Genomic DNA, 14,038 nt, shown 5'->3' with positions numbered 1-14,038 from the left:
GCATTTGAGGATAATAAGTTGGGTTTTTCTGATGTCAAAATGTTATGTAACCGGCTATCAACAGGTTTTCGATTATGAAACATTAGTTTAGGCATGATCGACAAATAAAATGATTTTATCGTACACCAAAATAATATAATGGTTTTTTCAAGCATTGTTGGATAATTTTTATGATTTTATTAAAAAAAAAAGTTAAAATATTGGGACTTTCCTATAGATTTACTATAGAACTTTTATCCAAAAGTATATTATATTTTTAATATAAATTAAAATCGAATGGTTAAACTAGAAAATTATATAAAATCTAATATCTATTATATTATTTGTTTTTTTATTAATCCATATAAAATACTTAACAAATTTATGTGAACTAATAAACTTACGTCAACAAAAAAATTTGCATCCAGTCATTATTTTAATAAATTTATCGACCAACATTTTCCTATTTTTTCAGTGTAATTCTTTCTAGAACGTTTCCTTTATCGCGAAAGATGCCCTAGTTTTCACATTATATAATATTAAATTAAAAAAAGTAAGATACTAAAATAAATAAATTAAATATATATGGGTTTTTCTTGAATTCAATCTTATAACAAAACAAATATTGAGATGGAAGGTTTTGTTTGTAACGTGTGGCTCTATGACTCAAGTGGCTTAACACGGGCCCGTTAGCTCCGTCAGTGACAATTGAAGATAATGATACAACAGAATGAGGTCTTTGGTATGAAAGACTTGAATGATTTGTCCCACCGCCTACCAAAGCTGAAATTATATTTTGGTTACAGTTTTTATTTTATTTTATTTATTTATTTACATCGAGTATATCTATTATTTTTTATTTAAATATATATGATTGAATAGAAATAAAAAGAACAAGAAAATAGAGAACCTTTCGAGGAACAAACTCAAATCTTCACCTAAACCTAACAATTCTTTACACTGTACAAAACCGACACGAAGATAAACTGGTTTGGGTTGAGTTTTCCAACCTGTCAACCCGTTTATTAAATGAGTCGTGTTTGGGTTTGCCAAAAAACTCACGGGTTTACCCGTGACACGTTTACGTTTATATATATATATATATATATATATATATATATATATATATATATATATATATATATATATATATATATATATATATATATATATATATATATATATATATATATATATATAATGGTTCAAATGAGAACCAAAAAAAATTAAGAACCTAATAATCAATTAATTTTAGCTTATAATTAACAACCATAAGAACCTTTTATCTATAAGGCAATATTAGGTTTTTTATTATATTAACTAAATATGTTATTTTTGTCAATTTTAAATTTTTCATTATCTTGTCTGTACGGGTATTTCCGTAATTAACAAAATCAAGCAAAAAGCAAATCTTTTCCACAGTACGTCAAGATTCTTTCGTTTAGATTCCTCAAACATTATTGGTTATTCATATTTCGTGACCTTCAATTTATATAGAATCGATTGATTATGTTCGATTTTCATATATATAAGGAGTTTGTATGGAATCGTTACCTGAAGAATCATCGTCTTCTAAGTTGGATCCGATGTCTGTTCAAAGCGTATCAGGAACAGATGAATTGAATGTTCAATCTTTAGCTCAATCTGATGACGATATTGCAACGGAAGGTGAATCAGAAGCAGGTATCTCGTTTCCTTCTTTCTGTTACTAATTTAATCCGTTTTTAATTCTTATACATTAAAAAATTACATACATAGTTGAATATGATGTTCTATCCGTTATTAAGATGTGAATTGGTTTCCTTCTGTGAATTTTCAGTTGTTTTTTATTTATAATATTTGTATTTTTACATATACTGTGAAATAGAGTTTAGTTATGTACTTGTTTTCACATGTAAATGTCTGAAATAGAGTTTTTATTTGTTAAATTTATATATTATTTCCAATTAAACTGTGAATTCTCCTTTTTTTTGTTTTTTATTTATAATATTTGTATTTTTTGTTGATAAATGTTTTTTTAAGTATAATTACAATCTTCTAACTGTTATTAACCTGTGAATGTATTTGGTTATGTACAATATAAATGTAATTATACTGTGAATTTTCAATTGTTTTTGTTCATATATTACAATATGTGTCTTCTAATATGATAAATAGTTTTTTATCTGTAAATATGGTGTTGTAACTGTTATTATAATCTGATTTTATTTATTTATGTACTTGTATTCATATGTAAATGTTTGAAATAGAGTTTTTATTTGTTAATTTTATTTATTATTTCCAATTAAACTGTGAATTCTCTTTTTTTTTTTTGTTTTTTATTTATAATATTTGTATTTTTTGTTGATAAATGTTTTTTTAAGTATAATTACAATCTTCTAACTATTAATACCTTCAATTTCATCTTCTGTGCTATCACCATCTTTTTTAATTTTCTTCCTTCTACCTCTTTTCTCTGTTGGTCTTCCTAATAAGATAAAAAAAAGTGTTATTAAACTATGAATATATACATAGATATGTATATAGACTTAAACTGTGAGTGTATTTATCTATGTATGTATGTATGTAGATACATACATTTAAAGTGTGACCATATATATGTATATATGTAAATACATAAATATGTACATATATACATATATACGTATGTATGCATATACATAAGTATATTCACACTTTAACTGTAAATACATATTGTGTTCTCACAGTTATATATATATATATATATATATATATATATATATATATATATATATATATATATATATATATATGTTAATACCTTCAATTTCATCTTCTGTGGTATCACCATCTTCTTTCATTTTCTTCTTTCTACCTCTTTTCTTTGTTGCTTTTGCTAATAAGATTAAAAAGAAATTGTTACTAAAACTCTTTTATACATACATGTGTTTCTTTTCCTTGTATATTTTTGAACTATAAAACACATTAAAATTTTAATAACATTTAATAAGATATTTTATCAACAAATATTTTTTTTATGAATTTTGTTATACCTTGTATTTCTTCATCTTTCTTGGCAGATGTTTGAGACCTTGTTCTTCTTCCTATTAGTTGCATCTCCTTTCCATTTCTCTTTCTTGCTATATGTTTTCTTTTCCTTGCTTCTTTTGCATGAATGTTTTCATTATTTGCATCTCCTTCTTTTTTGTTTACCACAACCAATTGCAATTTCATGTCCTTATGACTGTCTGATGATCCATTTTCCGATTCTGCAATTTATATATATATATATATATATATATATATATGTATGTATGTATACATACATATGTATACATATATAGCCCTTGTCTTATTTAAAGTGCGAATATACCTATGAGAGTTTTTAATGAGAATTTTTTGTTACTTTCTTAATTACCTAAATTGTTAAAAAAAAAATAAAAAAATTTGTTTTATTTACAAAAGTGTCACAAGTCATTTATTAATATAATAATTTGGATTATTTTTGTTTTAACATAACTAGAATATTGACATTCTATTTTTTAACAATTATTTAGCATAACTTTTATTATTCCTTCATTTTTGTACTTTTAATTTTTTTTTTTTGCATTTTTTAATTTTTCCTAATTATAGCTTTTGAATTAATTTTTTAAGCTATATTTATGTATGAATTAACTTTTATTATATGTTTTTATATACATATTTATGTATGTAGATACATGCATACATATATACAAATGTATAGTAACACTTTAAATATGTGTATCTACAGACATACATAAATACATACATAAGTAAATTCACAGTTTAAAATTAATTTATACATTGTTCATAAATACATAAATGTATGTATCTACATACATACATATTTAAATTCACAGTGTAATATTAATATATACATTGTTCATAAGTAAATTCACAATTTAAAATTAAATGTATGTATCTACTTACATATGTAAATACATACATAAATATAATAATATATACATTTTCATTAAATTCTTTAACTTATATCTAAAAAAACACATTTGTTTATACACGATTTAATTTTTTATATTAAACATTGATATTTCATTATAAATTTTAATATTCATAGTTATATAATGTTGAAATTATCATATATCTAAATAGTAGATTCATCAATACTCATAACTAAAAAAAAGTAGTCTTTTTGTACAACAAAAAAAAAGACAGAAAATAAAAATCAAATTCTTCTGAAAATAAAAGCTACATAAATCATTGTAGTCTTCTTTGTGCCTTTTTTTTATTTTAAATTTCTAAACATGTTCCATGAGCTTAAATCTTTCTTTATACTTATGCATTGCATTCTTCAACAATGTGTTTTTCTCTTCCTCTGTTTTTTTTTTATCAAATTGTATTCCTTGATCAACTATTTCTTTTCTATTTAAGTTGATGTCATTCAGTAGCAGTTTCGTGAGATGCTTTAGTCTTAGCTTAGTGAATTTTTCTTTCTGTTGCTTTTGATCCTTCTCAATGTCACAATCCCAACTGCTCTGAGCTTGTCCTTGAAAACATTCCATATGTCTCATTAATGCTACTACATTTTCCTCAAAATTGCTTTTTAACCACCATTTGATTTTCAATACTGAAATTTCTTTAGTAAGCAAATCAAATGCTTTCTTGAATCCTCTTTCCATCATAAAATTTGCCATCAATGCTACCTATATTACAAAGAAAATAAATTCAGTCATTTTTATAATTCACAGTTTAATTTCAAATAAATCTAAAATAGTAATTCTTACCAAAGATTGTGATAATAGCTCATATTTAACATTAACATTTGGCGTTCCTTTATGACTATCAATCAAAACTACTGATAGCTTTTTGATATTTATACATAACAAATAGTAATGCATTTTCTGCTTCATTGGAAAGAATAGCTGCATTGTAAAAAGTAAGAATAAAAAACTGCTAGTATATATATATATATATATATATATATATATATATATATATATATATATATATATATATAATATAAAAGATTGTTGTAACTTACAAATTCTAGTTTATCAAAAACTTGTGCATATGGATGGAATTTCATTGCTTCTGTTGCTTTTTGATCAACCATTTTACATCTGTCATCCATTGGTATCTCCTCATTTGTCATCTCTTCAGTCTAATTACATATATTACATACTTTTATTCTGTTAGAATTTTCTTAATCTATTAACATATATAAATACATAATATAAATGTTACTTACTATGATTCCTTTTAGAAAATAGAATCTTAATGGAGATCCTTTTTGTTTTCTGCTCTCCTCATCATTTAACAGAATAGACCAGCAATCAATGACTTTGTGGTGTATGTACACATCTGGGATTAACGTTTCAAAAAAAATTCTTTCTACTGCATCCCCATTTCTTGTTCTGAATATGATTTCCCTGTTAATATATATTAAGTTGTGAATATTTCTAATAAATTAATTTTTGTTTCATAAATTAATTTTAATTAACTTTTTATTAAAATTATTTACTTACTTGTGGTTCCTTTGAATTGAAAATATTGAGTTTGCAATTAGTTTCTCTTCATTAAATAACATGTTTTTTGCTTCCACTGTTCGACCACTGTAATGAGTGAAGTAACTTTCTCCTTTTTCTTTTCTGATGCTTTCTTCTCCATGTTTCTCTTCAATAAAAATTTCTTTTCCTTTACCTTTATTTCCACATTCTTTTTTTGTTTGAATTTGTTCTTTATCTTTTTTTTCTTCTCTATTTATCTGTTCTTCATCTTTGCTTGATCTTGTAGAAGGTTTTGGAGAGTTTACATCATCTTTGATATCTGGGGTTATTCCAAGTGAAAAAGATGGTTGAGAAGACAATTTTTGAGTAAGTGGTGTGCAAGTTAAAGCATTTTTCTTTAAGCTTTCTTCAACAACTTTGTCAACCATAGCATAAATTTTTGGTGACTCTAATGTTGGTGTGAAAGCTGATGATTTTGGAGTAGATTGAGAATCAGTAAGTGATGTTGTTTTTTGAGTTGTATCGACTTTGTCTCCTTCTTCAGTTTCTTCCTATGTTGTTGTTGTTTGATACAAAACCATTTCTTGATGTTGTTCTGCATCCACTGTGTTTTCAACTTCAGTGTGTTGTACTTGATTAGTGTCTAAGTCCATAACTATGTTGGTATGTATTTGACCCGATGGTGCATGGTCCTTTTGGGTTTCCTTCACCAAAGCAACTTGATAGGATGAATTATGGAGAGAATGGATAAATATGATTTATTAATATATTATGGGAATAATATATTAAAGGAGAAATCATATTGTTTAATTAATATTAGTCAAGAATTAATAAGAATTAAGTTTGTGACTAAAAGAGATTAATTAAACTTAAGGGTCTGGAATTGTAATTATAAGATAATTGCAATTTGGGCTATGGATTGCCTTATATTAAGGAGTGGACGAATTCTATGGGGAAACCCATTAGAAATTGTCCAAGGCCCTTAAGAAAAGGAGTCCATGGGTTGCTTAGGGCTTAAGCATCCAAATTAGGGTTTCCTTGTTAGATAACCCTAATAGCCTCACTATATATAGAACCCTTATGCCTCAAAAACGTGGACAAGTTTTTTTTTTAGGGTTTCCACATGTTTTTTGAGAGCCTCCTTCTCTTATCTTCTTCTTCCTCTTGCTCTTGGTGTTTGTGAGCCATTAGAGGAGTGACACTTGTGACTCTAAGCTTTCTAAAGTCATTACAGGGAGGATTTGTGATTGTTATTGCTACATAACAATCAAGGTATGATCTAAACCCTAATTATATGTTATATTGATTATCATATGCTAGATCTAGGGTTTATAGTCTTGGATAAATTGCATGTACAATAGAGAAACCTAGATCCAAGCATTACGGTTTGTATGAGCACATAGGATGTTCTTATGGCTAAAACCCATCAGTGCTATCAAAGCCTTGATTCGTTTCTATTGTATTGATGCCTTGTATGTTTGTTCAAGTTGATAAATTCATTTTTTGTGAAACTGCCTGATGAACTCGGCGAGTCCCATTGTGGACTCGACGAGTAGGCCCCTACTCGGCGAGTCCATATGGGTATTCGGCGAGTTCGAGCGTCAGAAAGAGGGGATTTCAGGATTTCTTGCTGTTTTTCTCATGGATAATTGTCTTATCTATTTTAGATCAATAAAATCTGATTTTAATCAATTTTATGAGTATATCCTTGATTAAACAAAAGATAATTACCAATTGATTAGATAATAACTTCCTTATATGATTAAAGTTTATTATTTGTATTAATTGGGTAACTTATTTTGCAAGAAATTGAAATTAGGTCAAATATAGATAATGATGAAATTAATTGTTTAATTTATATTATTTGTTATTTGATCATTGTGTTATGAAAAGTTTCAATTTTCCCCTTTAGGTTTTATAGTTTAAATTTAAACTCAAAAGTTTAGTTTTGAAATTTAAATAGTTGAAACCCTAATGTTTTGAAAAGGTTTCAAAACTTGCCCTCAAGTTTTGGAATTTAAATTTTGATTAAAAGTTTAATTTTGATGTATATTTAAATTCTAAACCCTAAGTTTTTGAAATGTTTCAAAACTTATCCTCAAGTTTTGAAATTTAAATTTTGATTAAAAGTTTAATCTAGGAATGTTAAATTCTAAAACCCTAGTAGTGTTTTGAAAAGTGCATATCACACCCTTATGGTTTTATTAATTAATTAAGGTGTGTAATTAAAAGAGGTTTAATAAATCCATAAAAAGTTTGGTTTATATTTAATTGAATTAAAAGTATAATCGTTAAATTTGACCACCTAGTATTTTAAAAGTGTAAAATACACCCTATACTATATATAACATTAAAAGTCTAACATTATATATATGTATGAGTAAAAGTCAGTCTTACCGTTAGTAGGCCTCATTCACGAAGCTGGTCTATAAGGGGTGTTTAAGGAAATTGCCTATAAAATGGCGATTGAATGGGTATCCACTCTTACCCACCGCACTCTTGACTACTGGAGGGTCGTTAGCCGAACGGGTAGGATAGGACAAAACCTTCCATTATAAGTATAATGAAGTACAAAAGTAACCAAATTTTTTACAAATTCCCAATCTTAGTTACTTAGGCAAAAGTGAATTGATGCAATTCCATGAAATTACACTTTGTGCCCTTGCGAAGACGTTAGTGGAGCGTGTGTGGTTTACCGGCACACTAAATGGTTATAAGCAAAGGTAGCAAAGGGTGACTCAATGTTTGTCATAGTTCGGTGGAGCGTGTGTGGTTTACCGGCACATCGAATAGGTGACTGTAACATGTGAGGGCACCATGTAAGTTTGCATGGTTATTCACACCCGCTTTGTGATCCTCGGCATCCCAGTCACAAACAAGAGGGGCATATCGAGGTTTAAACATGCCATTGAAATGTTCAATGTATCTCAAAGGATCTAGGAGTTTTCATAAATTGAAAACTTAAATTTCCTTTTCGTTTTTCGTGGTGGAAATTAGTGAATCGTCATTCACTTACCTTCAAATATTCTGCAACTAGATTACGGCATCCCTTTTCTAGGTTGTAGCATATTGTGTTGGGTCCTAGCCTTAGTATCTCATTTGGGTGATTTACTAAGGACTCAATCAATCAACTAACTTGAATTTTTTTTTCTCCCGTTTTGTAGATGTCAAAGTACGACAACTATGGTCTTCCCAAATCCCGTGGAACAAGCTTTCCACATGAAGATGATATTCCATGATTCGATCGAGGAACAAGAAATCATGCTTCACTTCCTCCACCTCCTCAAATTATTCTCCCTAACCCACAAGTTCGAAGGCTTGAAAAGTTCAAGCTCACTCAAGCCCTTTTGGCAAGTAAACATGAAGAAGGGAAGTCGGTGTGTGCACACGTCCTAGGGATGAAGTCACACATTGATAGGCTAAGAATGTTGGGATCCGTTGTCTGTGAGGAGATGGTTGTTGATTGGGTTCTTCAGTCACTTCCTAACTCGTATAGTGAGTTCGTAAGAGAGTACTATATGATGAACTACGACGTGACCCTTATAGACCTCACCTATATGCTTATTGCTGCTAAATCAGCAATGGTTTGGCGCAATAGAAAAGCAAAGTTGATTGGTGAATCTGCCTTCAAGACCTCTATGGATATAGACAATGGCAACGAAAGACATGCTATGATCGAAAAGTTTGATCATAAGAGAAAGGCAATGTCTGAAGTAGTTCCATGTCCTGTTCCAAAAGAGTCAATTTGCTTTTATTTCCAAGAGAAGGGGCATTGGAGACGAAGCTGCCCCATTTACCTAAGAGATCTAAGAGATGGGAGAGTCAAAACGTATGGCTCTGCTTTAGGTAAAATCCATTGACTAACTCTTTTAAGCTCCTATTCTAGATTCTTAATACATAATGTGAAAAGATTACAATTGATGTTTTGTAGGATCGAAGAAAGGAGAGGAAGCTTAAGGGAAGAAGTGAGCAGAATCTAACCGTGAAGAAATGGATTTCGATCGCATTACTTGAAGATTAGATTCTTGAGCTACTACTTAGAGTTAGAATTAGATTGCTAAGAAATATGTATTAGCATAGTTTTTCAATGAATTGGATTGTAAGGACAAAATTTTTCCGCAGTAAAATAAATTTTGACTTTATATTATTTATTTATCCTTGCAATGGCGTTTATGAAAAATTGATGTTTGAATGTTTCTATTATTAGCAATAATGGATTTGATTCTTAATCATGGAAATGTCGAAAAATTTACCAAATAAGGAGAGTTTCTCATCGCCCAAGTTTAAATTGGACAGAAACTTGGAATCATGCAACTTGGTTGCACGATGAATGAGAAATTCATATTTGAAAAATTAGACTAATTCATTGACAAAGTGTCAAGTGGAGGACTAGGAGATCAAGTACACAAAGTTGCGTATTGATCAAGTCCACCATAAGAGTAACCAAGATATTCGTCATGATTTACTAAAGGTTTAGTAAATATGATTATACTTATAAGATTAAGTGTAATTCTGAATTGATTGAAAATGTTTAAATCAATAGTAGAATGAACAAGAAGAATCAAGTAGGCAGAAAGATAAAAGTTTCTCCATTCTAAGAAGAAGGGAGAGTACCTTTTATGCTTTATGATAGGTCTTAATGATTAAGAACCATATCTCAATTGATCCTCTAAGTAAGTCTTAGTACAATTGTATGTCTAAGAAGAGGAATCAAGAATTGAAGAAATGGTTAAATCAAGAAGTCAATCATAATTCGTTCCAAAACAAGTCTTAGAGTTAAGATTGTGGCATTGAGTGATAAGTATTAAGAAGGTTTATAACATTCATCAAATGTGGAAAGTTGTGATGTCTTGGATAAGACAAAGACCAACTAGGACCAATTTATGAAGTGTTTTGATAAAAACTACACTAACTCTTGAGTATTTGTTTGTCAAGAAATGTTTATTGACAAGAGAATCTTATATGTCAAGGAGTCAGTGGGAGTCTTAATGGTCTTGAAAGGTTTCAAGAACAAATCAAAATAAACCTTATCGATCATCACTAGCACACAAGTTGAGGTTTACAACCTATCGTGTTGACACTATTTTGTTTCTATGCCATTCCAATTAAGTTAATTATGCATATGAGTTCTATGAGTTCTCATTTGAATGCATAAAAGGTAGGCACCTTGATCAATGAAAAGTACATTGATAGGAAAAGGTGAGCTGCTTAACTACTTGGAAAACATGGTGGGCAGTTGTGCTACCATAAGGCAAGAAATCAAGATTAAGAAAGTTCGGTCCATATGAGTTTGAATTTGTCGTAAACCTTGGTTTTGACAAATTCACATGGATAGGAACACATACACCATTAAAATCTAAGTGTCATAATATTCTTTCCTTCATGAAAATGACTGTGAGAAAATGCTTTCACTAAGAGAGATTTTAAGAAGATAACAATTGTAAAATTGCATTCTCAAATTTGATTATGGTTACGGTATCCTTCTCCATGATTCGAATTGTGAGATTTGGCAATTAGTCTTAATTGTTTAAGACACATATGAGCTATCTTGGATAAAGGTGTATGAGATTAAGAAGCCTTGATAAAGGATTATCAAAGCATTAAGTATTAGAAACATGAACTTAAGAAATTCAATAGGTATTGTTTTTCTGTAAGTTAAGCTGTTTTCTGAATACATGTCAAAGCTAGTGGGAGCATAAGTGTTATGTTTATAATAATCATCATGATAATGGGAGCATAAATGTTATGATTGTATGATTATTAAGGCCAGTAATGCAAGTTAGCAATATTAATTATAGAAAACAAGAGTTATACTTTGCAAAGTAGTAAGGATGTAAAGTTGTTTTGCTATAATTAAGGGAGAGAATATTGTACTTCGTTTCAAAATCTAAAGCTTAGATTGAAAATTTTTTAACAAATTTAGTCAAAGGATACATAGTGCGTTCTTAAATTTCGATTATGATTACGGCATTCCTCTTCATATTTTGAATTATGAGAACGTAGCACGTAAAATATTATGGCAGAAGATTGATAAAGTATTAAATCTTCATGTAAGACATTGTGCATCGTGTCCATACGCTTCGGGTATAGGATCGATTGCAAATGCTACAATATTTGACCGTTCTAAAATTTTCCAAATGTCTAGCGCATTTAGAGGGAAAAAGGACAAGAATCGGTTTTGACTAAGATAATTAAACAACTATCAAAGGACAATCCAAGGTTTGTCGAGGATTGGTCGCTTGTGAGTAGTTGGAAGTATGATATTGGATGGAGCATATCGACTTTATTATGAATAGATAAGATTCTATTAAGAATGAGTTGTCATATGGAAAATATGGAAACGTGTCCATATTGGGAATTGAATATTGAAAATCTATGTCTAGATTAGAAACTTTTATGCAAAGGATGTTCAAAGGAATGTACTTTGAGTGAGAGACATCATATCTAAGGAATTGTATTGTAACAATCTCCGATAGAGGACTTTGTAATATCGTTGGCAATAGTCTTTGTGACTTTTTGTGCTATGACATTACGAAAAGGATCATTGCTAAAATGTTAGAATCTAACATATTCTTTAAGTGGCAAGAATTTGATATTCTTTCACTTATGAAATAGGATTTGGAGTTGTGAAATGAGTATGATTGGAAATGTGTTCATTTGATCTATTTCACAAAGTAAGAACCATAAGTAAACATTGTGTGCATGATAAGAGCATGGGACAAGTGTAATAATTCAAGTAAGAAGTTGATTACCCGAAACAACAAATAATGAGTAATCGATATGGTGATAAATAAAAGGTGTTTTAATTATACTCAAAGGTTTGAGGTCATATGGGATTAGTATTATTCTTGTGTTTCACTTTGCATGTTTTGACTTCCTGAATAATTTAATTGGTTTAGAACAGTCAAATTATTCGAACGGGTCACAGTCGTTCATATGTTGGAAGTAGGTATGAATAAAGACTGTCATGAATTGGTGTGTGGATTGTCTAAAGAGCATTAGACATAAGCAAATGTTTGCTGCAACGTTCATGAGTGCTTATGAATATGATTTGAGCATTGGATTAAACCCACGCTCACTTGGATCACTCCATGAATTGTATCACAAGTGATTGGTGAGACGATAACATCTTATATTCTTGAAACCGAGATGTGTGAGTTGTATCTTGCAAATCGGTTGCACATTGATAATATGTAAACGCACCAGTAACTTGTTGTCATAAAACATATTGTTGTGTGTGATTCTTTGAGTGAGTGAAAGCGAGCATTGAATCAAAGTTTATCCTTTCCTTTTATTCAAAGTAGGATAAAAGCGATATCTTTGGGCCCCTCGATGATTTAGTGATGACAAACGTAAATGCTCGGCCGGGCTAGGGCTAATTTGATTTGTTCAATTAGTCAATCGTCATAAATCGGAAGTCGAGAAATAGTACAGAAAGAATGATTTGAAATTATGTCTTATACGATATCTAGAATGGAGGAATATATGATCCCTTATCTAAAGGACACGCGTATCTGATAGGATCAGAGTTAACAGCGGCTTTGGAAAGCTACGATTGCAGCTCAGGATCTGAAGTCATACGCATGATAGTTATTAGACTTATCTAAGTGGGAGACTGTTGGATTAGTGTCTAAGTCCATAACAATTTTGGTATGTACTTGACCCGATGGTGCATGGTCCTTTTGGGTTGCCTTCACCAAAGCAACTTGATAGGATGAATTATGGAGAGAAAGGATAAATATGATTTATTAATATATTATGGGAATAATATATTAAAGGAGAAATCATATTGTTTAATTAATATTAGTCAAGAATTAATAAGAATTAAGTTTGTGACTAAAAGAGATTAATTAAACTTAAGGGTCTGGAATTGTAATTATAAGATAATTGCAATTTGGGCTATGGATTGCCTTATATTAAGGAGTGGACGAATTCTATGGGGAAACCCATTAGAAATCGTCCAAGGCCCTTAAGAAAAGGAGTCCATGGGTTGCTTAGGGCTTAAGCATCCAAATTAGGGTTTCCTTGTTAGATAACCCTAATAGCCTCACTATATATAGAACCCTTATGCCTCAAAAACGTGGACAAGTTTTTTTTTTAGGGTTTCCACATGTTTTTTGAGAGCCTCCTTCTCTTATCTTCTTCTTCCTCTTGCTCTTGGTGTTTGTGAGCCATTAGAGGAGTGACACTTGTGACTCTAAGCTTTCTAAAGTCATTACAGGGAGGATTTGTGATTGTTATTGCTACATAACAATCAAGGTATGATCTAAACCCTAATTATATGTTATATTGATTATCATATGCTAGATCTAGGGTTTATAGTCTTGGATAAATTGCATGTACAATAGAGAAACCTAGATCCAAGCATTATGGTTTGTATGAGCACATAGCAATGCACGCTGATAATTTTGTCCAAAATAGTAAAATGCTTTTATCATATAATACCATTATACTTTTATTTTTTTAAACCAAAGTCGACAACATAGAATACATACATTTTACTAGTAATTGATATATTACAGATGCATCATGTGTTTTTTTGTAAAGCATTTTCTTGAAATGACACTAATCGTTAAAATAAACTCTATTTTTCTCCATAAAAAAGGAAACAA

General features: G+C 29.6%; 1 long non-coding RNA gene across 1 annotated transcript; it reads left to right on the top strand.

Moving 5' to 3' along the window:
* Nucleotides 1–1,345: 1,345 nt before the first annotated feature.
* On the top strand, nucleotides 1,346–6,092 carry LOC145000113 (uncharacterized). Its single transcript, XR_013661130.1, has 2 exons — nucleotides 1,346–1,662; nucleotides 5,713–6,092. It is a non-coding gene; the product is annotated as an uncharacterized LOC145000113 (long non-coding RNA).
* Nucleotides 6,093–14,038: the final 7,946 nt, after the last annotated feature.

The sequence above is a fragment of the Lactuca saligna genome, chromosome 1 (assembly GCF_052625555.1).
Source record: "Lactuca saligna cultivar CGN05327 chromosome 1, ASM5262555v1, whole genome shotgun sequence".
Taxonomy (NCBI): Eukaryota; Viridiplantae; Streptophyta; class Magnoliopsida; order Asterales; family Asteraceae; genus Lactuca; species Lactuca saligna.
Note: the sequence above shows the minus strand (reverse complement) of the source record. Positions and strands in the feature narration are given on the sequence as shown.